A 24,559-nucleotide genomic window follows, 5' to 3' on the forward strand; every position below is an offset into this window, starting at 1 on the left:
ATAGAAACTAGGAAGAAGTTAGAGACAACCACTTATTGATATTAGTTTAGTTTTCCACACTCCACCCATCTACTCCACCTAGAGGAGTATTGTCACCATTAACATAATCTACTCCAATAACATTGGACTAGGCCATAACTAGGGCTAGAAAGAAATGGAATCTAACACCATTAATGACACTTGACCTACAAACAAGCTAAACTAGATTCTTTGTAGGAGAAGTTAAACTAAATGCACTAGTATCCCCTGGAATATACTTGAAATGATTAAGTAGGAATTTCTTAATTGTAATATTGATACAAATGTAGAAAAACTAAGAAACAAATGTTGCACGAAATTCCCTTTCTGGATCCTAGTGTTCATTAGATAGTAGTCTAATACTTTAAATATCCATAAAATATTGATAAAGGGATACCTTATATATATATATATATATATATATATATATATATATATATATATATATATATATATATATATATATATATATATATATATATATATATATATATATATATATATATATATATATATATATATATTTTGTGGTGATCAAACATGAGCCTTCCAAGAGAATAAAATTAAAATTTAATTCATAACATCCACATCCAACACCTTCTCAACCAATATCTTCACAAAATTATCTTGGATTTTTTTTTTTACTTTGACCATGGTTTTTCTTACACATACCATCCCCCTATACCACACTTCACTAAACACATGACTTTAGAATTAGAACAATTAAATATCACCTTGAAAGATCTTTTTGAAAAAACTTCCTCACAATAAGGATTTTTGACCTTCAAATGCTTATTTGTGATAACATAATAAATGAAGGAATCAACAAAAAATAGCACCGACCAAAATAACCCACTCAATAAAGAATAAGCTTCGTTACCACCAAACACCAACCTCTAAACACTTCCACTACAAGAATAAACATTGTTAAACTTTTTTCTGAAGGGATTTGCATAAGATACATAAATAAACTCTCATGTGAAGAACAAGTCAAAGAATTCTCACCTACCACAAGAAATGAAAAAATAAAATTAACTACTCAATTTATAAGGCGTTGAAATATGTAATTTAGTTATCATGAACATGAAGATGGAAAAATGAGAGGCATCAAAATAGAATATAAGCTAAATAATAGCATATCAAACACCACCTCATATATAAATAAATAAAGATAATTATGATGCTTGGTCAATTTTTACAAGAACGTCAAGGATCTTTTATAGTCAACATTATAAACTCCATTGAAAATATTCAATCTTTTGAGAGGTCATATATAGCCTACTTTTATCATGAGACTAATAAGGTGGTAGATTTTCTCGACAACATAGGGGTTCATGTCCAAATAATACTTTAGATATGACCAAAGAACTTGAAAACTTGGAATTATTACTATTAATTATGGAAATGAGACATAGTTACTTTAGAATCAATACAAAGTGTAGAGTTCATCCTAGGAGATTACTATAATGAAGATTTATGCCTCACATGTGGGTTTTTTTACCTATCTGCATTCCCATTTTCAACTCTCATAATTTGCCACTGATTGTGTCAATCTCTACTATTCAAAAGATTGGATGATATGTCAAACTACATTGGACTAGTGACTTGCAAGGAATGAAGAAACTTTGATAAAGTCTGGTATAGGCTAAGGAAAGGGAAAATAACACTCTACTTGGAGAAGTTGCATGACTTTGATATAAATGTCATTACGATTTTCTCTCAAGAGGGGGGACAAGAACATTATTACCTTGTCAATAGAAAGTTCATGATCAATGAGAAGTTCATATTGGACGTTACACCTATCCATGAAAGACATAATATTTTATATAGATAAGAAGGTATGAGGCAAAGCTATGAATACATTTCCTAAATTGGGAAGGAGTTGTTGGTGAAAGGTAACTACACTTACTATGATCCTAAGAAAATTAAGCTTATGTGACATGAAGTGTTATAGCCTATAATGGAGTATGTTACCCTAGATGGGATATATTCTAGGGTTCTTATGTATAATTTTGTTTTTGTTGAATCATTTCAAACATAGGGACTTTTTTTTTTTTTTTACTATCTAATCTCTTCTCTTAGTCATAGCATTAATAAGAACAAAGAAGAACCTCAAAAATATGATTCTTTATAAAGGACTTATACTATTAATCCTTGAGCCTTGTTGGGATAGGGTTCCAAGAACCCCCAAAAGTTATTTAAGGAGATGTCTGAGGAGGCCCTAAGAAGTTGGGAAACATATGAAGATAATTTTGAATACTCTCTATTATGAGAAAAACAAAATTGGGAAAAATCTAATACAATGAATGACCACGCTAGTGTTGAAGCTGGAAGAAAGAAAAATGGTGAGAAGGTGAAGGGAAATGTCTATATTTTAGTCCACTGTGAGAGATATGTGGATCATGACATGCTTTTATAGAATCTCTCAGGAAGCTAATGATCCTTATCATGAGAAGACAAATGTGAGGGCTTCTTCCATGGAATTATGTATTGATGACTTTTCCAAGAAAATGGATGTTACTCTTGGGGTTATTGCGGATGACTAAGTCAAGTTCCTTGTATATGTTCATGGTGATGAGATGGGTCTTTGATGAGATTAACAACCTCAACCTATAATACCATGCCTTGTTTGCCAAACTAGAAGAGATGTAGACTACTAGTAGATGTAAAGGTACCTAGGAGGCCCTTGATCTTGATCTTTCCCATGCACGATGGACCTATGATAATAAGAATCTAGTGATGATATATATGGAAGAAGAGTATAAATCCAGGGAGTTCTTAGAAGATAAATTAAACAATCTAAGCTAGAAGGTGGACAATTTTGATGCTACTCTCAAGAAGTTTTAGGAATAATCTTACAACAACATGCAGGTGTTTATGGAGAATTAGAGAGCTCTAGTGTCTAGGTTAGAGTCTTCTCGCTAGGATAAGGCTATCTTAAATCTAGAGGGGGAGGATGAGGTAGTTTCTAGTGATATTAAAGGTCTAGGAAAAAATCCAGAGCTAACATGAAAAAGAAGGTTGTTTCTTTGCCTTAGGATACTCAAGATCTAAAAAACACTCCTTAGAAAATGAACAAACTAGAAGAAGAGGTTATAATGACCTTGAAAAACTTGGGTTATTAATTTTTTTGTATTGCTAGGGTGGTTGACAATACTTTGCCTCACTTTTTCAAATGCTCTTGTTGAAACTACATACTTTTGAGAAAATATGATGATTTAAATTTTGAGAGGTCTCATTTGAAGGGGTAAATTGAAAATGGTAAGATAAAAGCCTCTTAGATGAGGCTCTCTTTGATATAATCTCTCTATTACTCACTTACACATGTAATCGATGTAGACACCTAAATCCTTTAGAAAATAAAGTATTTTTATTTTCTAAAAAAATTCCTGATGACATCATCATTTATTAATTAATTAATTTATTTTTATGCCATTAAATCCCTTTATCTTAATTAAAAATATTTAATTAAGGAATCCCTCTCAAAAATGTTTAAATCTTATTTAAACATTATTTCTTTATTTATTAATTATTTAATTAATAAATTGACCAAAAAACTCAAAATAAATAAAAAATTTATTTTTTGCCCAAAATTTGGCCAATTTCTTTAAGACCACTAACCTCTTCCAAAATCTTCTAATCCTTCTTTAATTTTGATTAAAGGCTAATCCCATCATTTCCTACCCCTAATCCCAACTCAAAATATTTAATTAAGATTAAATATTAATCCTCATGTTTATTAAAAAAGTTTTAATAAATATCTCCTCAACCCAAACCCTTGAAATAAACAAAACTTTATTTATTTCCTAAAAATCTAATTTATCCTCATCCTAAGAAGTTCTAGACTCTTCTAGAAAGTCTTCATCCTCATCCTAGGAAGTTCTAGACTATTCTAGAAAGTTTTTATCCTCATCCAAAGTCTAGACTCTTCTAGAAGATGTCTTTAAACCTAATCCTAATCCCCTCCTAACCTTGTCACATTCCCTAAAAATGGGTTAAGACTTACTAACCCAAGCCAAAGTTAACAAATATCTCCTCCTTCACCCACCCTCATTAAATGCCATCCACTTGCCCATCTCTAACAAGCCTAATCTAATCTAACCCAAGCCTAATTCAAGCCTTAATCATTTGCACATTCCTAAGTCAAGCTTAAAACCTTCCTAATCAAGCCCAAGTCTAAATTCCTCTCATCTCCCACAAAATATCCCAACCATAAAACTTTATGAAGCCCACTAGACCATAAATGACTCTTCCAAGCCCTTTCATTGCTCTTACAAGCCATTATGAGGGTCTTTATGAAGATTTTATCCCTTGAGCCTCCTTTGTTGACTCATCCTTCCCCTTTCCTCCATCCTCTCACCCTGTGACATGTGTCACTCCTTGATTGGCTGTAAGGAAGCACAATCCATGTGCTCTCCTCTCATGCAATCTGAACCCTCCATGAGCTTTTCCCCATCCTTGCATCTTAGCCCTCAATCCCTCAAGCCTCTTGCCTATAAATTGGATCCTTCCCCTTTGCAAAAGAACACAATCCATGAAGTAAAGTCATAATGCCATTTTAAGAAGCCATTTTACATCAAAACCATACATTCACACCCAAATTCCAACTCCATTTGAAGCCCTTTTTGAAGCATAAGCTTGAGCATAGATCCTATCTATTTAGACAAAGCCACTCAAAAAGAGAGATTTTCATTGAGAGAGCCCATTAATGACTCATATTCTCAACTGAGAGCTCATCTTAGTCTATCTTGAAGTTTATGAACTTTGTTTAGTTTGTAGAAGCTTTATTTAAATTTGGTTTCTATTAGCATACTAACATTGCTCATATACAATCGAGTCTCATTTGCACCCATCAAAATAGTGGAAAAATATCACATTGACATTTCCTTTTTGGGGGATCAAAAGAATTCATTTGACAAACACAAATGTAGGATATAATAATGTGAGAAAACTTTACAATGATAATGATTGTATAACCTTTGATTAGTTTTACTAAACATAGGTTGTCTAAACATATAAGATAAGATAAGATACTATTATTAATGCCCAACAAAAGACCACAATGAGGGTCTATGGGACTGGAAGCTTACACCAAGAAAATAGAAAACAAATGGAGCACCAAACGATGTCCACAAAAGAACAAGTACAACAAAAGAAGAAAGCAGGAGACATCATAGAAAAGATTAGGTATCCGTCCTCTCAGGGGAAAAGTCCAACAACGATTGATTAGTGCGGCTACTAGAGGCCTTGTGATGAAGTTGAGTGCTACAAGTGCTACGATAGGAGTGTCGCTAGTGAAGAGGTCCCTTGTGGGATCTCACTAATCTGGAATGACCCGTATTAGCGAAACTATAAAATGAAAAATCAGGAAAAGGAAATTATGAAAAATATATAGAAATAAGTACTTATATAATTCTATTGAAAAGGAGAAAATAATAATTTTGTTACACACATATAATGTTTGAGTGATCCAAATGAACTTATGTCCAAATTACAGTTAATGTCACTTCATAACTAAATAAATAATAAAATATCCAATAAAATTGAATGAAACCAATTAGATTCTCTAAATATTGGTGTTAAAAATCTAACTTCAAAATACTTACATTTTTATTATCTTCAAAATGAAATTTATGTTGATCAAAGTGAGCATCATTTTTTTTTTAAATACTATTTTTTTAGACAACATTTAAAGGAAGAATACAATTGATAAAAATCAATTCCAAATTTTTAATATTTAGAAACTAGAAATGAAATGCTAAAAGTCACTAGTCTACATCATCTTCAAATTCTTAATGGTTTTGTAGTAATAGGTATCTAAAAGTGAAGTTTTGTTGACTAGTCTATTTTATTATTATTTTGAGTAACTTTTTGTTTGATGCTGTTAATGTTAAATCTAATATAATCTCTATGTAAATGGTTTTGGGTCTTTTCGAAACCTATTTATGCATTAATAAAATATATGTTTTTTTAATAAAATTGGGCACCTTATTGAACTCTCAAAAGTAGCAAGTTAAAATAAGAAATCATATTTTTATAACTACATTGCAAAAGTTTCCATTAGGAACCTAAATACTTTCAATTTAGTTTATGAATTTTGGGAGAGCCATATGATCCTAACCATTGAATATCCTTCAATAATTGGGTTCTTGTATCTAAATTTCTCAACTTTCATGTAATACCTTTAATGAGTATCATCCATCAATTTCTTACTTCCTTATTGTTTGGCATTATATGCACCTATAATTTTAATTTTGTAAGTTGCATCATATGTAATTTCAGCTTAAACAAGCCTCCCATTTATTTTCAATTGAGATAGTTACATATTCTTGTCATGAAAGAAAATAAGAGGTGTAAGGGGCTTTCATAAGGATGGATGCAAAAATGAGGAATCTCACACCTAAAATTAGACGAAAAGATGATCTAATATACCCAAGGAGGCTCAAAAACTAAGAGGACACACTGATTTCTTTTTGATGGAGTTGAATGATGACTATGCAAATGTGAAAGTGTGAATGAAAACGAAGAATGCAAGGTCTATGGTAAATATGAGAGGAAAGAGGGAATATACTGTCAATTTGAAAATCATTGTTGAAATTGAAGGTATTGATCAAGTTGGTGATAGAAGGTGACCTGAGCATAACAATAGTGTGAAGATCAAGTAGAGGAAGTGTTAGGTTGAAGTGTAAAGTGTGTGAATCAACCATAAAGGGATCGAAAGGAAGAGATAGAGTGAAACAAAGATTTGAACAAGTAAGGTAGTGCTAAAAGCTAACAAATTTTTATATTGTTACTTTCTTACCATTGTAGTAGAAAAATATCTTAACTAAGTAGACCTAACAAGTCTTTGAAATCCTATATGGTCACACTTAAAATGTGCATGTAATCTTTAACAAGGTTGGCTCCAAACAAAGCCCACTTCTGAAGACTACAAATATTTGGGTTGTTGGTTCCCAGGTGATTTTTCCCTTTACAGGGTTTCCACATTAAATACTTGTGTCAAATGTGTGAATGTTTATTGTGTTGCATGTTTATTTCATATTAACTGTTTGATGTTGCAACTCAATATAATAACAAACAGTGAGACAATAGTTTGATGTGAAGTTCACATAAGTTTGAATTATGATATTTGATGTGGTTACCGAGTTATTGATCGAAAAGTTTATGAAGTTGAAGTCGGTACAAAGTGTTTTTCAGACTTGTAGGATAACTCGTTATAACTGATTCATCCCCCTCCCCTTCTGAGTTATCTAACAACAAGGTCTAGACTAGGCACACATGACATGAAAAGAAAAGCTTTAATATTGACTTCATTATAAAAAATATTTAAAAATAATCACACTTCTCAATAGCATTCCACTTGCTAATCTTGTAACATAAATACAACTTTAAGGATTTTAGTCAATTAAATCGATTTCATTTATTTCATGGTCACTAATAACATTTTTCTAATCCTAGAAGATAATTTAGAATCTACACCATTGCTCGATGTTAAGATTATTTTTGCAAAGATTCAAATATAATTGCACTTGTTAACAACATTCAAGTTCCCAATCCTTGTTGTAATTAAATGGTGTAGGCTATCCTCCTGACATAATGCAGTATAAAACCGAAATATTGATTTATTTTCTCTCAGATCTTAAAAAATACGACAATATTTTTCACAAATTTGTTGTTGTTTTCTACCATAAACCAGCCATCATAAAGAATTCATCCTAAAAACTTGGTAAACTTTCCCTCCATCTTTCGAATTTCAAAAAAAAGTCAATGGTGTATTCTATTAGGAGGATAATTGTGTCCTAATTAAATGACCACCTATCTAGCAATGTGAAAATCCATAACACTTCCAATTTGAATTTTTTGACTAAGAATATCTCTTATAATTGTTTTATAGTCACTAAAAATCATTTTTACAATACCAAAAATAACTTATCATCTCAACCTCTTTCTATTACATATAATTTTTAACAAATATTCAAACACAATAACAATTTCCAAAAACAACTGAATTTTCAATCCTATTACAAAGATAATGATGAGCAATCCTACAATGTAATAAACCTTTGCAATATCAAACTTTGAATAATATTGATCAAACAAATCCATTATATTTGGTTCATGGTTATGATAACATTTTTCCCAATCCTAAATAATAGCCTAATACCTCTAGCATTTACGTCTCTAGATGGGCCAAGACACAAGTAGATCGTCCACTTTCCCTAGCTACATAAACATCAAACTTCCCGAATTTGTCACTCTTCTTATCCGGGATTGGATCCTAAATGTGTCATAGTGATTAGTGTCCCACTAAAATTTATTATCCAACCATCCATAAGGGTCCGTTTGGTGAGCGGAATAGGAATACGTATTCCACAAATTGTGAATTCCATGTTTGGATGCACCAAAACAGGATTGGAATACGAAGCAAAAATGGAATACGTATTCCATTTTTGGCCCAAAAATGGGGTTTTGAAATTCCACCAAAATAGGTGGTATTGGAACACGTATTCCTATTCCATTTTTTTCAATTTTAAAAAACATAAATTTTCAGGTCCGCGAATTCCCATCAAATATTGGCTGAACCAAACGGAGAACAAGAATACGTTCTATTCCAGAATACTTATTCCAGAATATGTATTCCATAATACGTATTGCTATTCCGCATTGCATGAAGTTGTAGGCCCTTCTCATTGCCAAATGCACCCAACATGATAACCTTTACACTGCACTCAGACATGTCCTTTTAAGTGTTTGTTTTCTGAAACATTGCTTGATTTCTACTCAGTTCAGTGCTACAGGGAGTAATGAAAATAACAGCGCCAATAATGTTCGTCAAGGATTCTTATTAGATGAAGTGTCTCTTGCTTGAAAATGAGTTGGATAAGAATTATTGAACTGCATTTGATTAGCCGGTGTTTAAAACAATCAATGGTAGAAAATACTTGGTGACGTGTGTAATGGCATATGGCATGCATTTCTAACATGATAGACGTGAACAAAAAACACCAAAGGTTTGTTTTCATTCACAAAATTGATGAAAGAAATAGTAATTCTATTGTTATGGGATTCTGCGAGGAACAATCCATGGGACATCGTGTGCCCAAGACCAAAAGGATTCATGTCCTTTGATGTAGATTTATTTTAATATGTATTCTTTATCCATCATTCCATGCAATGACTCTTTTCTGAAGGTGCTCTTGCTGTTATTTTATAGGGAGATGGGCTGTTTTAGACCACACACCAGATATGCTCAATTTTTCTGTGATCCATTTGAAGATAGCGTCTCTTGATCACTATTGGCCTAGTTCCAGAGGTCATAACCAACATGCCAATATTGTGTTAAGGACACAGTTAAAGAACAGGGCATGATCCATAAAAAATGGGTAAGATTTGGAATTAAAGAGATATAATTTTCATAATCTATTATAATTATAGTATTTGGTTTTTGGATTAGATTGTGTTAAGATGTTTATCATTTATGTTTTGAATGATACTACGTGATCTGTCATTAGAATGAAAGAGAACGAGATTGCAAAACAAAGAAGTAAAATTGACCCTGCATAATCCATCCATCAATGAAATGTAAGAAAGCAAGAGACACAAGATTAAAAGGTGAAATTCCATCAATATTTATAAGATTTACAATTTAAGTTCTTGCATATGTGGATTTTCATTGAATTGTGATGAGCTATTGGAATTCAACTAGAACTCTGTTCCATCCGATTCAAGCGTCTTTTAAGCATCCATCTAATATTTCTTCTGCCTTGCCTTACTGGAAATTGAATATAGCTTGAAATTTGCAAACCCTTTCGACAAATTCATCAATTCATAGCTTGAAATGAAACCACATTTCTTTGAGGCATTTTATCAAACAGTTTGCAAACCACTTCTTTGAGGCATTTTGTCAAACAGTTTGCAAGCCACTTCTTTGAGGCATTTTGTCAAACAGTTTGCAAGCCACTTCTTTGAGGCATTTTGTCAAACAGTTTCCATACCTTGTCTGCGACTCCACATTTTTTGTGCATGGGTTTCCCCATTTTGGCATCAGAATAGAAGATGCTGGCAAATGATGCAGAGTTTGGCTTTATGTGCACAATTTGTTTAAAAATGCAGTCTTTTAAAACCATTTCAATAAATCTGTTCGGTATCTATTATACACTTCTTATGGCTTTTGAACTTCCAAGGCTTTGATGCCTCCTGTATCTGTAACTGTTAAGAGTCTCAGCGCCCACAGAGCTCAGGATCTTAGGGTTTTAGCCTGCCGGATCTCACATTTTTAATAATTTATTCGACTATGATGAAAACAACCCAAATCCAGAAACATCCATAACTGGAGATTTGAACGACATTTTATCATGAGCTTCCTGTCTGGTTGCTGCGGTTCTTAAGATTGACTGCAAATTAGAACATGAAAAATTTGAAGTAGACTCCAGCATTTCAACTCTGAGCATAATTTAAACACATCCATTTAAAATCTGCAATGCTGAATAAATATGGATCAGCCAACGTTCATACCCTATTTAAAACTCTGCATCACTAGTGGGTTTCATCCTTCCAACTACACCCCGTTTAATTTTTCTATTAAAGTTCAATCTTACTTGGATTTAAAACTCTTCATCACTAGTAGGTTGTTTTCATTCTTTCAAAATTTTAATGTGAATGGAATTTTAGTCTATTGGTAAAGTGAGTGGTTCTAACTATAGAGTCTTATAGAATGCAAAGGCTCTCACATCATCATGAATGAAGCCCACATCATATTTCGTATAGGTTGAATATTTCCCATTCCTTCACTCTTAGTTGAAGAGATTATGAACCTACAACAAAAAATAAATAAATACATTTCAAACTTAACAAAATACAATGGTCTCTAAATTTCACTTTGAATCATTTTTTTAAGAACTTCATATGCTTATCCACAAAATTTTGAAGTCCAAAATCATGAAACTTTCATATTACATAGTTTTTATTTGATCGTATGATGTTTATAATCATGAAGGACTTCAAAGGATTTTAATATTTATAAGAAAACTAATAAATATTCAAATATAGACTTCAAAGAATTTTAATATTTATAAGAAAACTAATAAATATTCAAATATAGACTTCAAAGAATTTTCATATATTTATAAGCAAAGCCTTAATTTTAATGATTCAAAATTTAAATTAGAAGCTTGAGATTATATCATTTGGAACTTCATGCTTAATTTTGACTACACATCTCACTATTAAAGAAAGACAAAAGAAACTTCAAATTTTTATATTGTAACAAGCTTTGGATTTTGCATTGTAATAATGTAGTTTTAACCTCATAATGCAAACAATTTAGCAACATTGGCTAGATGAAATTACTAAATAAGTGCAAAAAACAATGAAATATCTACAAAAGAAATAACTAGATACTCATGTGGACCTTTAGAGAAAAGTACAAAAAAAAAACAATGAAATAGCTACAAAAGAAATAACTAGATACTCATGTGGTTCTTAAAGAAATTTTTAAAAATAGCTCACAAATTTGATGATTATATTAGGATCTTTTTGTACATGATAACTCTATGCATGCAAATGTTTATGATGAATTTAGAAGGACCCTCTACAAAATGAGACTTCCATTATAGCGAGAAAACTTGATTACATGGAAATGTCTCCCCTCTAGCAATGAGATATGTATGACATCAAGTTGTGATATGCATTAGAATTGGAATTAAAGGGAGTGACTTGTACACTAAAATAAATAATATTGTGATACAAAGCACAAGAATAATAAAACAAACCATAACACAACATTTATACTAGTATTTACAATGAAAGGAGTCCAAAGGGTGACATATTTGGATATCTACCCAACTTATGCAAAGATAAAAGATGAGTGAGACCTTAGAAAATTGGCAACTATTTAGATGAATCAAGATGATCAAAACTATTTTCTAAACCAATCATGATTATGAACCTCTTATAAGAAATTGGTGACCAACTTAATAAAAAATATGCAAATCCCTTTTACTTTACCTTGGATGTGATAACATGAATGATGAAGCATAGCCAAGTAAAACCAAGTCTTAAAAACTTAATTTTTAAATGGAAGTGAATGGGTATCAAAAATGACTACGTCATTCATATAAAAAATTAATCACTCCTAGATTCGAAGCAAGAGCTTCAATAGCTTTGCATACAACTAAAGGGTGCTATTGACTAAGTTCAAAAAATACAGTTGTATAACTCAAATTTACCCACATAAAGAAAAAGAAAAGATCCATGGATGACAAGACCTTCAGATAAAAAAAAAACCTTCATTCTTGGCTATACAAATTCTTGATGTTAGTCTTCTATTTTGGAGAGGTTGCTAGAAATTCTCAAAGAGAAGAGTTTTTATTTTTTATTTTTGCACCAAGGGGAAAACTTCTTAGTCATTCTCCTATATGGTAAATTCCAACCCCTGTATTAAAATTATAAATCTTAAGTGTGTTTGTTTCCCTAACTATATTATTCTAGGTGGTATTTACACAAATTTGATGCTCACAGAAAAATACCACAAGTTTGATTTTATACCAAATTGATGTTTTCAAATGATATGTATGAAAAATTGGGGGATGGATATGCAAATGAGATATATATTAAGAGGGTGTGGCTTCATATTTGAAAGATCATATATATATATATATATATATATATATGGATATGGAAAATATTTCTTATAAATAAGAGTATGAATATGAAGAAATGATATCTAAATGCAATAAAATAAATATTCTACCTTGTCTCCACATGTACCTCCATTTAAGAATGAAATTAAACTCCAAACCTTGATAATCATTCAATGGTCTCCTAAGAATCCTCTTGTTATTCTCTTGTTGAAGTGTTTATGGTATTACTGTTAGGAAAATGGCATTTCAACCTTGAAATAATAAAATATTATTGAAAACTGAGTCTAGGAGGGTTGTAAGGGTGCCCTAGTTATGGGTCTAGGGAGATCTACCCCTTCCCTTTCGTAGTTTTTTCAAGGGAAATGCCCCTACAATGCTACATTTTACGTATAATGTTGCATTGTAAATCTTGAGTTTTTAAAATTAGATCACATATTATTTATGGAAATTTTGTGTGCTTTATTTTTCCTAGAAGGAACCACTATTCTATGAGGGAATTGCATTATAATTGTGTATTATGTTGTATTTCAGGAGTTTGATAGTTATTGAGTTGCCTTTGGATCTTCATTGGTGATACTCTCATGAGAATCTTTCTTTAATGCATGTTATTGTAGCCTATTGTTAAATTTTCAAAAATATATTGGGTGACTTTTGGAATCTAGTGTTTTCTCCTTGAAAGGTTTTTTTTTGTCTTCATCTAATTTGTTATATTGTGGTACAAATCTATTTATGTACATTTTTGTAATTGTTGTACAATTTTGTAAATTTTTGCAAAACCCTCCTCTCAAGGTTAAAATAGAAAGTTCTTTTATTTCCCAACATTCTTTTATTTTGGATATAGATTTATTTTTTATTCAATAGTATATATTCAAAATGAAATGTGATGATGAAATGGGTTAACAATGGATTAGTTTATACTTGTTGAGGATGAAGATGAACAATTTCTATTCAATATCAAGATAAATGGGTAATAGTTCATGAGAGATTAGGGTGGATGAATGATCATCAAGTTCATTTTTGGATTGATTTACATGGTTAGGGAGAATGATCAAGGAGATTGGTGAGGCTGAGAGAATATAAGGACAAACCAACCAAGTCTTTTCCCTTTGTAATGAATTTAGGTTTTAACAAAATTCCTCTCTTTGTAGAGGTTTCCCTACTCCAAGCCTATGTAGACCCTCACAATCCCAAGATACTACTAAGTTCCTCAAAAAACATCCAGCTACAAGCATATACCTCCATCCCACCCTTTAAGGTTTCCACTCATTCCCCTAATGGTCATCCTCTCTACAAGTGGATTAAAATAACTCCAATCTTCCTAGGCATGTATTGGGCATACATTTGTCTCCTTTGAGGCATAGAGGTCCTATTCTAATAGTTTCTAAACCTTTCACCCTTTTGTATATGCAAATTGATGTGACAAGATCAATTAGGCCCAATATTCAATTAGGTTTGCTTCCTTGGTTTTTTTGCAACAACTTTGAATTATTCCACACCCTGACAAAAAATCCCTTTTCTAGATACCCTTTTAGAGTCTTCACAAATTACTAAAGTATTGGCTCTTCAACTTATACCTCACCCTCCAAATTGTACTTGTCAGAATGGACCTAATAGGGCTAGTTAGGTCTCCATTTCAAATAAATTATGATTTCTTAGAATATCCTTACCATTCCAATGTTTGGAAACATTATAACCCTATTTAAAACTATTGGATCCACCCTTATATTGTGACCAATAGAAACATTTCCATTACTACCATCACTATTTTCTCAATTTCATTAGTCAATTGCATTCAAATGCCTAGCTGGGGATTCTAGTTCCTCCTTAATTACTTACTCTCATGGCCTCTAACCAAGTGATTCCTATAGTACATCCTTAGTTCTAACTTTCCACCAAGGCCATGGATTCCCCTACAACATACTTCCTATCAAAAATATATCAAACTCCTTGTGAGTTGAGTTCTTGCAATGAACCTCCATGTTCCTTGATTGTTGATGCAATAAGGGATTGAAAAGCTAGGGCCAAGGGTGCACCTAACTATCCAAACACCTTGTTGAGTAAACACAATGGAAGGAAACAACACCAAGAACAACACCAAGGAGAGAAGGAACACACAATATTTTATTAATTCATTAAATTGTTCACATACATGCCTGACTATGAGGTCTTCCATGTTACGACCAACAAGATTTATGAAATTCTAGACTTAGAATTTCCACATATCCTTAATTTAGACTTCCAACTTCCTCAACTTCACACTTCCCCCTCTCTAGGAATCCCTAACCTAACTTAAACATGCCTATTTATACTTTTCAAAATGGCTTACAGAAGATTCTAGGTTATTACATAATAGAAGGTCGTCATTAAAATAATTTGCACACATCCCAAGACAAGATACATACATTAAATTCATTATCCAAATTAATTACACAAGTTAGCTCATGGTAAGAACCAATAAAAAAAAAACTCAGTCAAAGAAGGAATTGAGTATCAGCAAACATCAGGTTCCCTCGACACATGAATGGACAAATTGACCAACACTGGACAACTCAACCAAAACCGAATAAATCGGCAACACTAAATAACTCGGCCAACACTAAACAACCTAAGAGAAACTCCAACTCAGAAACCACTAGAACTTGACACTAAAATGAAGAATGAGTAAATATGAGCAAGGTACAAAGGCAACCCAAGATGCTCTTGCATTAGACAACTGGGGTTGAAAGAAATGATTCTCTTGAATCATGCAAGTGTCACAACCTGAGCTTAATACAACTCATATTAAGAAATTCATGTAGCATCTTCAACTAGTCTGTTCTTCCACTTCACCAAATATTCATAGTAATCTTTTCCTCTTGTGGTTTTACCAATTCTTTGATCCAATATATTTCAACATCTTCAATATTCTTCTTAGGATAATCATCTGGTACAACAACTTCATCATCTAACTCATGATACTTATGCAAATTAGAAACATTGAATATATGAGATATATCCATGTCATCAAGTAACTCAAGTTCATAAGCATTTCCACTATCAAACTTCCACAAAATTCTACAAGGACCAAACTTCTTCATTTTTAGCTTACTATATGTTCCAACAGGAAATCTATTTTTTTCCAAATGAACCATCACTTCATCACCAACTTCAAAAACATGATGTATCTTAGATTTATCAACATTCTCCTTGTACTTCTGATTACTTTGTTCCAATCTCAACTACACATCCTCATGCAAAGACTTCATAAAACTAGAATTTTTTCCCCCTTCAACAATTTCTTCTCTTCACCAACGACATTCCTCAAATCTGATACTCCTCTAAACTACATTCCAGTAAAAATATCAAAAGGTTTTTTCCTAGTACTCCTATTCATAGAATTATTAAATGTTAACTCAACTTGTTCCAATACTAAATCCCAATTATTTGGCTTATTACCATCTAAATCTCTTTAAAAAATACCCAAGCTTCTATTCAAAAACTTTGTTTATCCATATATTTGTGGATGGAATGTAGAACTAAAATTCAACTCAGTATCCATCTTCTTCCACAAATTCCTCTAGAAATAACCAATAAACTTTTTGTCTCTATCAGAAATAATGCTTCTTGGTAATCCATGCAATCTAACAATCTCTTTGAAAAAAGCCTCAACAACATGCATAGTATCTGATGTCTTCTTACATGGTATGAAATGTTCCATCTTAGAAAATATATCTACAATAACAAATATGGACTCATACTTTCTTATTGTCTTAGGTAATCCAAGAACAAAATCCATATTGATGTCACTCCAAGGTTTCTCAAGAAGATAAATAGGTGCGCACAATCCATTATTCTGACTTACTCCTTTTGCAACTTGAAAAATTCCACAACTCCTTACAAAATTTTGAACATCCTTATACATCTATGGCCAATAATACTTATCCTTAAGAAAAATCAAAATCTTATCAAACCCAAAATGTCCAACCAATCTACCACAATGTGTTTCTTTAATTAGATTAATTCTCATAGAACTTCTAGCTATACACTGCTAAATTCCTCTAAACAACATACCTTCTTGAACAAAAGAATCTTTATACTTACTCATCTAACTTGATAGATTCGGTGCTCTACACTCTCTCCATACCTCAGAAAAATTAGGGTTAGTATCATACAACTCTTTCATCCCATAACAACCAAGAACTTCAACCTTCATCTCAAGATAAGGCCATACTAATGGTTCCCACTTTCCATCATGAAGAAATTGGATGGAAATTATGAAAATCATTTTCTAGGGGCTTCAAATGAAGCCTATACTTTGAATGAAGCCCCCCTAGGGCTTTTCTTGAAGTTGTTGCCCTAGGGGCTTTGTTCAAAGCCCAAGGATTCATTTGAAGTCCCTTGTGCTAATCGGCATGGAGGGCTTCAAATGAGAACCTTGGGGCCAACAAATGGTTAAAAAGTGAGCCAAGGGGCTTTGTTTGAACTCCTTAGGGCCAATAAGAGGCCAAAAAGTGGGCTAGGGAGGTTTGTTCGAACTCCCCTGGGGCCACCTAAAATGCTCCTATTAGGCTTCAAATGAAACCCAATTCATACGAAGCCTCTTTAAGGGATTCATTTGAAGCCCCCTTCATTCGAAGGCACCAAAATAGAAAAGTTTATAAACTTTCTAAATTTTCTATCAATTTTTGCCCTTTTGAAGGCTCAAACAAGGGCTAAATAGGTCCATTTTCTAAAACTAAATATATTACATTGTTGTGCTCTGAATAAGATTTCTAATGACTATACTTTTAATATACATTGTATTTGTTGTGATGTTTTTTTGGTAATTTTCTTAAATATAGGTTGTTTAGCAATTTCATAACTCTTTGTTTGAAGCTTTGGGAAAAATAGAAAATGGAAGATTTTTTTTTTTTTAAATGTTCATCAAATGTATGTGTGTTACCATTCTAACAAAACAAGAAAAAATCCATTTCAATTTATACAAAATAAATTATATCAATCAAAATCAACCTATGTCTAATTTATCATTGATGCCACTTTACCATCGAATAAAATCTACAATTTTTAGTGAAATTGAATGAAACCAACTGAAGTTACTAGATGCTGATGTTACCAGTTTCTCCTTGAAAGAAATTTGTCATTATAATTTTTTCTAATAGATTATGTTGATTGAAACAACCATCACTCTTTAAAAAAATGTTGATTTTTCATATATACCACTTCTCGAAGGAGAAAGAAAAATTGGACTTCTATCAATTCAAAAAATAAAATAAGAAATATTTTTTGAAACTAGAAAGAAAATTCTGTAAATCACTTGTTTACATCGTCTTCAAATTCTTTATGGTTTTTTAGTAATACACATATAAAAGTGAGTATTTTAAAATAATGATCTATTTCAATGTCAAAGTTGGCTAAAAAGTGGGAAACAGTATTGTGGGACCACTAAGCCTATTCGATCAACAAAGAATGTCTTTTGCTTATTACATTGGCAACTCAATTAGTGACTCCAATTTTATGCTTGATTACAAATGTGAAACTCTACAAATATTCAACCCACTTCATATATCTTTGATTCAACTTATGTTGACTTCCCAAATACTGTAAAGCTTTATGATCAATATACAACACAAACTCCTTAGGAAACAAATAATGTCTCCACTTCTTCAAATCTTGAACAATAGCATAAAACACTTGATCATACACAAAATACTTCCTTTTAGCACCATTCAACTTCTCACTAACGAAATTAGTAGGTTTACCTTATTGACTCAACACAACTGCAATTGTACTACCACTTGCATCACATTCAACTTGAAATATCTTATTGAAATCAGACAAAGCCAATACAAGTAATTTAGAAACATTTTGTTTCAAAATCTCAAAACTCTTATTAGCTCCACTAGTCCACTTGAAGTCCTTTTTATCTCCTCTCATAGTCTCAGTCAGCATTACAAACATAACTGAAATTATTTATAAACTTCATGTAGAAACTAGCCAAACCATGAAATGATATTACATCTCTGACATTCTCAGGTGTAGGTTATTCTAAAATCTTTTTAACCTTCTCAGGATCCATTCTCAAACCATCACATGAAATCACAAATCCCAAATACACAATTTCCTCTTGCATAAAGGAACACTTTTTCAAATTAATCAACAACTCCTCTTTCAATCTCTGTAATACTTGCCTAACATGCTCAAGATGTTCTTCCAAGTAGTCTTACCAAATATCTGAATATCATCCAAATAAATAACACAAAATTTTCCAAAAATCTCTTTAGGACTTTATTCATCAACCTCATGAAAGTACTAGGTGCATTAGTCAAACCAAAAGACATAACTAACCATTCATACAAACCATCTTTTGTCTTGAAGGCAGTCTTCCACTCATCACCTTCTCTGATTCTAATATGATGATAACATCTCTTCAAATCAATATTGGATGTAAAATACTTTACTCCACTCAAAAAATCCATTATTTCATCCATCCTTGGGATAGGTAACCTATATTTTACTATGATCTTGTTAATAGCTCTGGAATTAGTGTACATTCTCCATTCTCCATTATTCTTAGGTGCTAATACAATAGATACAACACTTGGATTCAACCTTTCTTTGATCAAACCTTTCTACAAAAAATCTTGCACTTGTCTGTTAAATTCTTCGTTCTATGTAGGCATCAATTATATGGTTCTTTTTTTGGAAAACTAGCTCTAGGAATCAGATCCATACAATGACTTATAATTGTTATTGGTTTTAAACCATCAGGTATATTGTCAACAACAATTTCTTTATACTTGTTCAACAAGTTTTTAATGTCTGCTGGCACTCGACCAAAACTATTAGTTTCTGTTGTCACTCAACCTCTACTGTCTTTTTTTTGCACAAACTCTATCTATCACTTGATCATTACTATATTATGTTGCTTGACCATTACCAACACAACTCAACCCTATAGGAATTATAGAAAAACTAACTCAGTTCTTTTTCATCTCCTTCTCAAATTGTTTCCCGTTAACCATGTAAACTCTAATAGTAGTACAATTCATTTGGGAGCTTTCATCAAAGGAAACAATATTTTATTTTCTCCATTCACCCAAAGTGTATATTGATTTAATTTACCATCATGTACAACATGTATATCATACTACCAAGGTTTACCCAATAGAATATGGCAACAATCCCTAGGTATAATATCATACAGAACTTCATCAAAATAGTTTGCAATCTTGAATTTCACAACACATCTCACGTACCAATAACTTATTCTCATCTTTGATGCATGAAACATTATAAGGTTTAGGGTGTCTCAACCTCTGCAACTGCAACTTTGTAACTAGCTCCTCTAATGCCAAAATTCATTGAACTGCCACTGTCAACAATTACTTTGTAACATTTTCTTGCCATCTTTCATCTAGTCTTGAAAAGACTTCTCCTTACCGTTAGGTTTTCTCTAACCTTAGGTCTACAAGGTGAACCCTTAAGATCTCCTTGAATCATAGTATTTCTATTACCTTGTTCATTTTCACCAGAGTACCTCCACTTAAAGGATCTATGCCCTTCTTTGCTGCATCTAAAACAATTACCATAATAAACTCCTCTGGAATAAGAATTACCTCTTCCTCAGTAAGAACTAGTAACTCCTCACTAAGAACTACCACCTTTCCACTTGTTTCATCTTTTATCATCACTTTTCCACCCATATTTTCCTTTATCTTGTGCAAAATTGTTAGATCTATCACTTTCTCCATAAGATCTACCTCTGCCTCTCTAGAATCTACCACCTCTACCTCTCTATCTTTGTCAATGATTTTTTATCAAGATCTCCTCAACTTTCAAGACATATTGATATGCTTCTCCCACACTATCCAATTTCACAAAACTTATCTCATCTTGAATTCTAAATCTCAATTTGTTCAGGGACCTTGCAAATTTCTCAATCTCATCATCCACATGTCTAGATTTGATGTCCAATCTATAAAATTCCTTAGTGTACTCCTTCATAGTCATGTCCTTTTGTCTCAATGTTTTTAAATATTCTTTAATAAGATAACTTGGTAATCAATAGGAAGAAACTTCTTCTTCCCCTTGTTTACCATTTATAGTCAAGTTTTGATATTCTCTTTTCCTCTTTTTTGTCTATCAGTTTGCAAATGTTCTCACCATAGTGAGGGATGACCTTTCAACCTAGTGACTGCAATTTGCACTTCCTATTATTAGGAGTACCTCTAAACTAAAATAATTGCTCCATACTAGAGATCCAATCTAACTCAAAATTAGTGTCCAATTTTCCATCATAAGGAACAACTTCTACAATAGGCTTTTAACATTCCCTATACAACACTCTGAACAATATTTCCTCATCTTGATCTTCTTCAGGCTCTATATTAGATTTGATGCCAAATTTTCATCATCACTCACATCATCCAGATGTGCTCCTCTCCTCTGGGATGTCTCCATAGTTTCTAATTTGGCTGCAATTCGTCTCAACATGTCCATAATAGTAGTGTCAACATTTACTCTACCTCAAACCACCATGATAAATAGGTTCCTACAAGATTGTAACCCTCTACAAAGTATATTTCAAATCCTTAGATCTGTCACCCTACAACCAAAAATAAACTTAGGGTTATATGCAATCGAATCTCCTCAAGATGAACCTCAAGCTCTAATACTACTTGATGCAAGGAGGGATTGAAAAACTAGGGCTAGTGGTGCACCTAGCTATCCAAACAACTTGTTGAGTAAACACATTGGAAGCAAAAAACATAGAGAAAAACACCAAGGAGAGTAGGAAATTTAAAATTATTTATTAATTCATCAATTTTTTTCATACATTCCCAGTTGTAATGCCTTATGGGTTAGGACCACGAAAATAAATATAAAATTCCAAACTTCGAATTTCCACAGATCCTTAATTTGGACTTTTAGTTCCCTCAACTTCACACTTCCCCATCTCTAAGAATCCCTAACCTAACCTAAACACCCCTATTTATACTTTCCAAAATATCTTATAGAAGATTCTAGATTATTACATAATAGAAGGCTGACCTCAAAATGGTTTACACACATCCTAAGACAAGATCCATACATTAAATTCATGATCCAAATTAATGACACAAGTTGGATCATACTAGGAACCAATCACATACAAACTTGGTCAAAGAAGGGATTGAGTATCGGAAAACATTAGGTTCACTCGAAACATGAAGGAACAACTTGACTAGTACTAGACAACTCAACCAACACTGAACTGCTCAACCAACACTAAACAACTTGACCAATACTAAACAACCCAACAACAACTATAGCTCGAAAACCACTGGAACTAGGCACTAACAGATAGAATTAACAAATATGAGAAGGATAGAAAGGAAACCTAGGATGCTCTTACCTTAACTGTTTACTCATCCATCCAAACAACTTTAGAGTTAGGTAGTCATCTCCATCAGCAAATATTATCTTTATTCATTTCTCCTTTTCTTTTTGAAACCTTAGGAGTCCAATATGCATTCCAATTCCTTGGTTTGAGTTAGCAGTAACTCTTATTTTCATCCCCCTTCATCAAGTCATCTAATTTCATCTTATTCACTTGCAGTGACATCACTCTTACAAGGAAAAACATTAGAAACATTAAAAATTGGTGAGATTCCTGTGGCTTAAGGTAGCTAAATCTCATATGCATTGGGTGTGAATTTTTTAGTTATTCTATAGGGTCATATCTTCTTCATAAAAATTTTGGTATTCCCTCCTTTAGGTATTCATTCCTTATTTAATTTTTCCCATAACAAGTCCCCTACTTGATATATTACATTTATCCTCCTCTTTTTTGCCTATTCTTTGTATTTGATGGAATTCATGTGTAAGGTTCCCTTAACCCAATCATTTTTCTCTTTTATGGATTATGTAAAATTTTCCCCTCATGCACTAACTTTTAGATCCTATGGTCATTCCCTAACCTCCAATTTCCCTTTTAGATTTATCCCAAACACAAATTGGGAATGAATTTTTCCTATACACTTGTTAACTGAATCACTGTAAGACAAATCTTCTTGAGGAAGAATAATATCACATGGTTGGTTGCATTTCTTTGTCAAATATTTTAATAGATTCTCTAGGGACCTTTTAACTACTTTAGTCTTTCCATATGTTTATGGATAGTAGGCAAAAATAAATGATAATTTGGCGCCCAATTTCTCTGTAGGGTCCTCCAAAAATGGCCCACAAATTTAACATCCCTATCTATATGGTGCTTGGTGACAACCCATGTATCCTCACAACCTCTTGAAAAAAATAATACTATATGGGATGCATCATCACTACTTTTACATGGAAATAAATGTACCCTCTTACTAAACTTGAAAACTACCACAAAAACACTATTATACCCCTTTTGAGTCCTTAGAAGTCCCATCACAGAGTCCATCCTCACACTATCTCATGGTCTAGAAGGAATAGGTAAGGGTCGGTACAATCCTATATTTAGGATTGTTCCCTTACCCCTTTGGCATAGGACACATGGCTCTACATATTTTATGACATTAGTTGACATCTTTAGCCAAAAGTAGTTTCTCCTCATTTGTTGAAGAGTTTTATCCAACCCAAAATCACCCTCTACCCCCCAAAACCCCCCCCTAACCAACAAAAAAACAAAAAACAAATGTCACAATTCTTCTTTGTTATTATATTTCCCCCCATGGAACATCTTCGAACACATAGATGGTCTCCCTTGGAGAGTAAGCCTTCTTGTATTAAGAACTCAGAGTATTCCACATTGCAAGAGTTAGTCAAATAAATATAAATTTTGTATGTTCCCTTACCCCTATGGCATATGACACATGGCTTCACATATTTTATGACATCAGTTGACATCTTTAGCCAAAAGTAGTTTCTCCTCATTTGTTGAAGAGTTGTATCCAACCCAAAATGACCCTCCCCACCACAAAAATAAAATAAAATAAAAATAAAAAATAAAATAAATGTCACAATTCTTCTCCATTATTATATTTCTCCATTAGTCAAATAAATACAAATTCTGTATGTGTCATTGAAATATTCATCCCCTTCATACATGGATTTCAAAGATTCCACTCCCCACACTTTACAATTGGATTTTTTGAACTTTTATTGTTGACCTTCTTAAGATATTTCCTTCCTTGTTACTCACTCCCTTTTTATGATTTATGGTAATGGTATATGCCTTAATTTATTCCACCCATTTCATGTGTATGTAGCTCAATGTCTTCTAATTGTTTGAGTAATTCAAAGCTTGATTGTTAGTGTAAACAATGAATTTATTGGGAAGGAGGTAATTCCTCCATTTCTTAAGTGGTTACACCAAAGAATACATCTCCCAGTTATAGGAAGAATATTTTAGTTTTTCCTCATTCAACCTTTCATTGAAAAATGATATTGATCTTCCCTCTTGACTCAATCCCACCCCTATTCCCACACTATTGGCATCACATTCTGTAGTGATTAATTTATTGAAATCAAGGAGTACAAGAATTGGTTGTTGAGAAAACTTTATCTTCAAGTCTTCAAAATCCTTATCTATAACCCTTTCCAAGAAAACTTGCATTTTATTCCTTCATTGATGGTATCAAATGTAGGTGCATGTACGTAACTGATATTCCTTATACATTTCTTGTTAAATGTAGAGAGTCCATGAAAAATTCTTATCTCCCCCATAGTCCTAGGTTTTGGCCAACTTAAGATGACTTCCACCTTTTTTGGATCCATCTTAAGGTTCCTCTTTGATATGAAAAAAAACCTAAATATACAAGCTCTTGTTTCACAAATTCACATTTCTCTAAATTAATAAATAACTTTTCCTCATGAAGTTTCTTTAATACCATTTCAAAATATTTAAGGTTTCCCTCCTTGGTTTTACTAATGACGAGGATATCATCTAAGTAAAC

The 24,559-nt window shown here is 32.4% G+C and overlaps 1 long non-coding RNA gene across 1 annotated transcript; it reads left to right on the top strand.

Annotated features, from left to right (window-relative positions):
* The first annotated feature begins 8,735 nt into the window (after positions 1–8,735).
* On the top strand, positions 8,736–9,677 carry LOC149562731 (uncharacterized). The gene is made up of 2 exons (XR_016363521.1): positions 8,736–9,029; positions 9,233–9,677. It is a non-coding gene; the product is annotated as an uncharacterized LOC149562731 (long non-coding RNA).
* The last annotated feature ends 14,882 nt before the right edge of the window (positions 9,678–24,559 follow it).

Source organism: Cupressus sempervirens, chromosome 4 (assembly GCF_028749045.1).
Source record: "Cupressus sempervirens isolate cs-2001-9-10 chromosome 4, ASM2874904v1, whole genome shotgun sequence".
NCBI classification, from domain to species: Eukaryota; Viridiplantae; Streptophyta; class Pinopsida; order Cupressales; family Cupressaceae; genus Cupressus; species Cupressus sempervirens.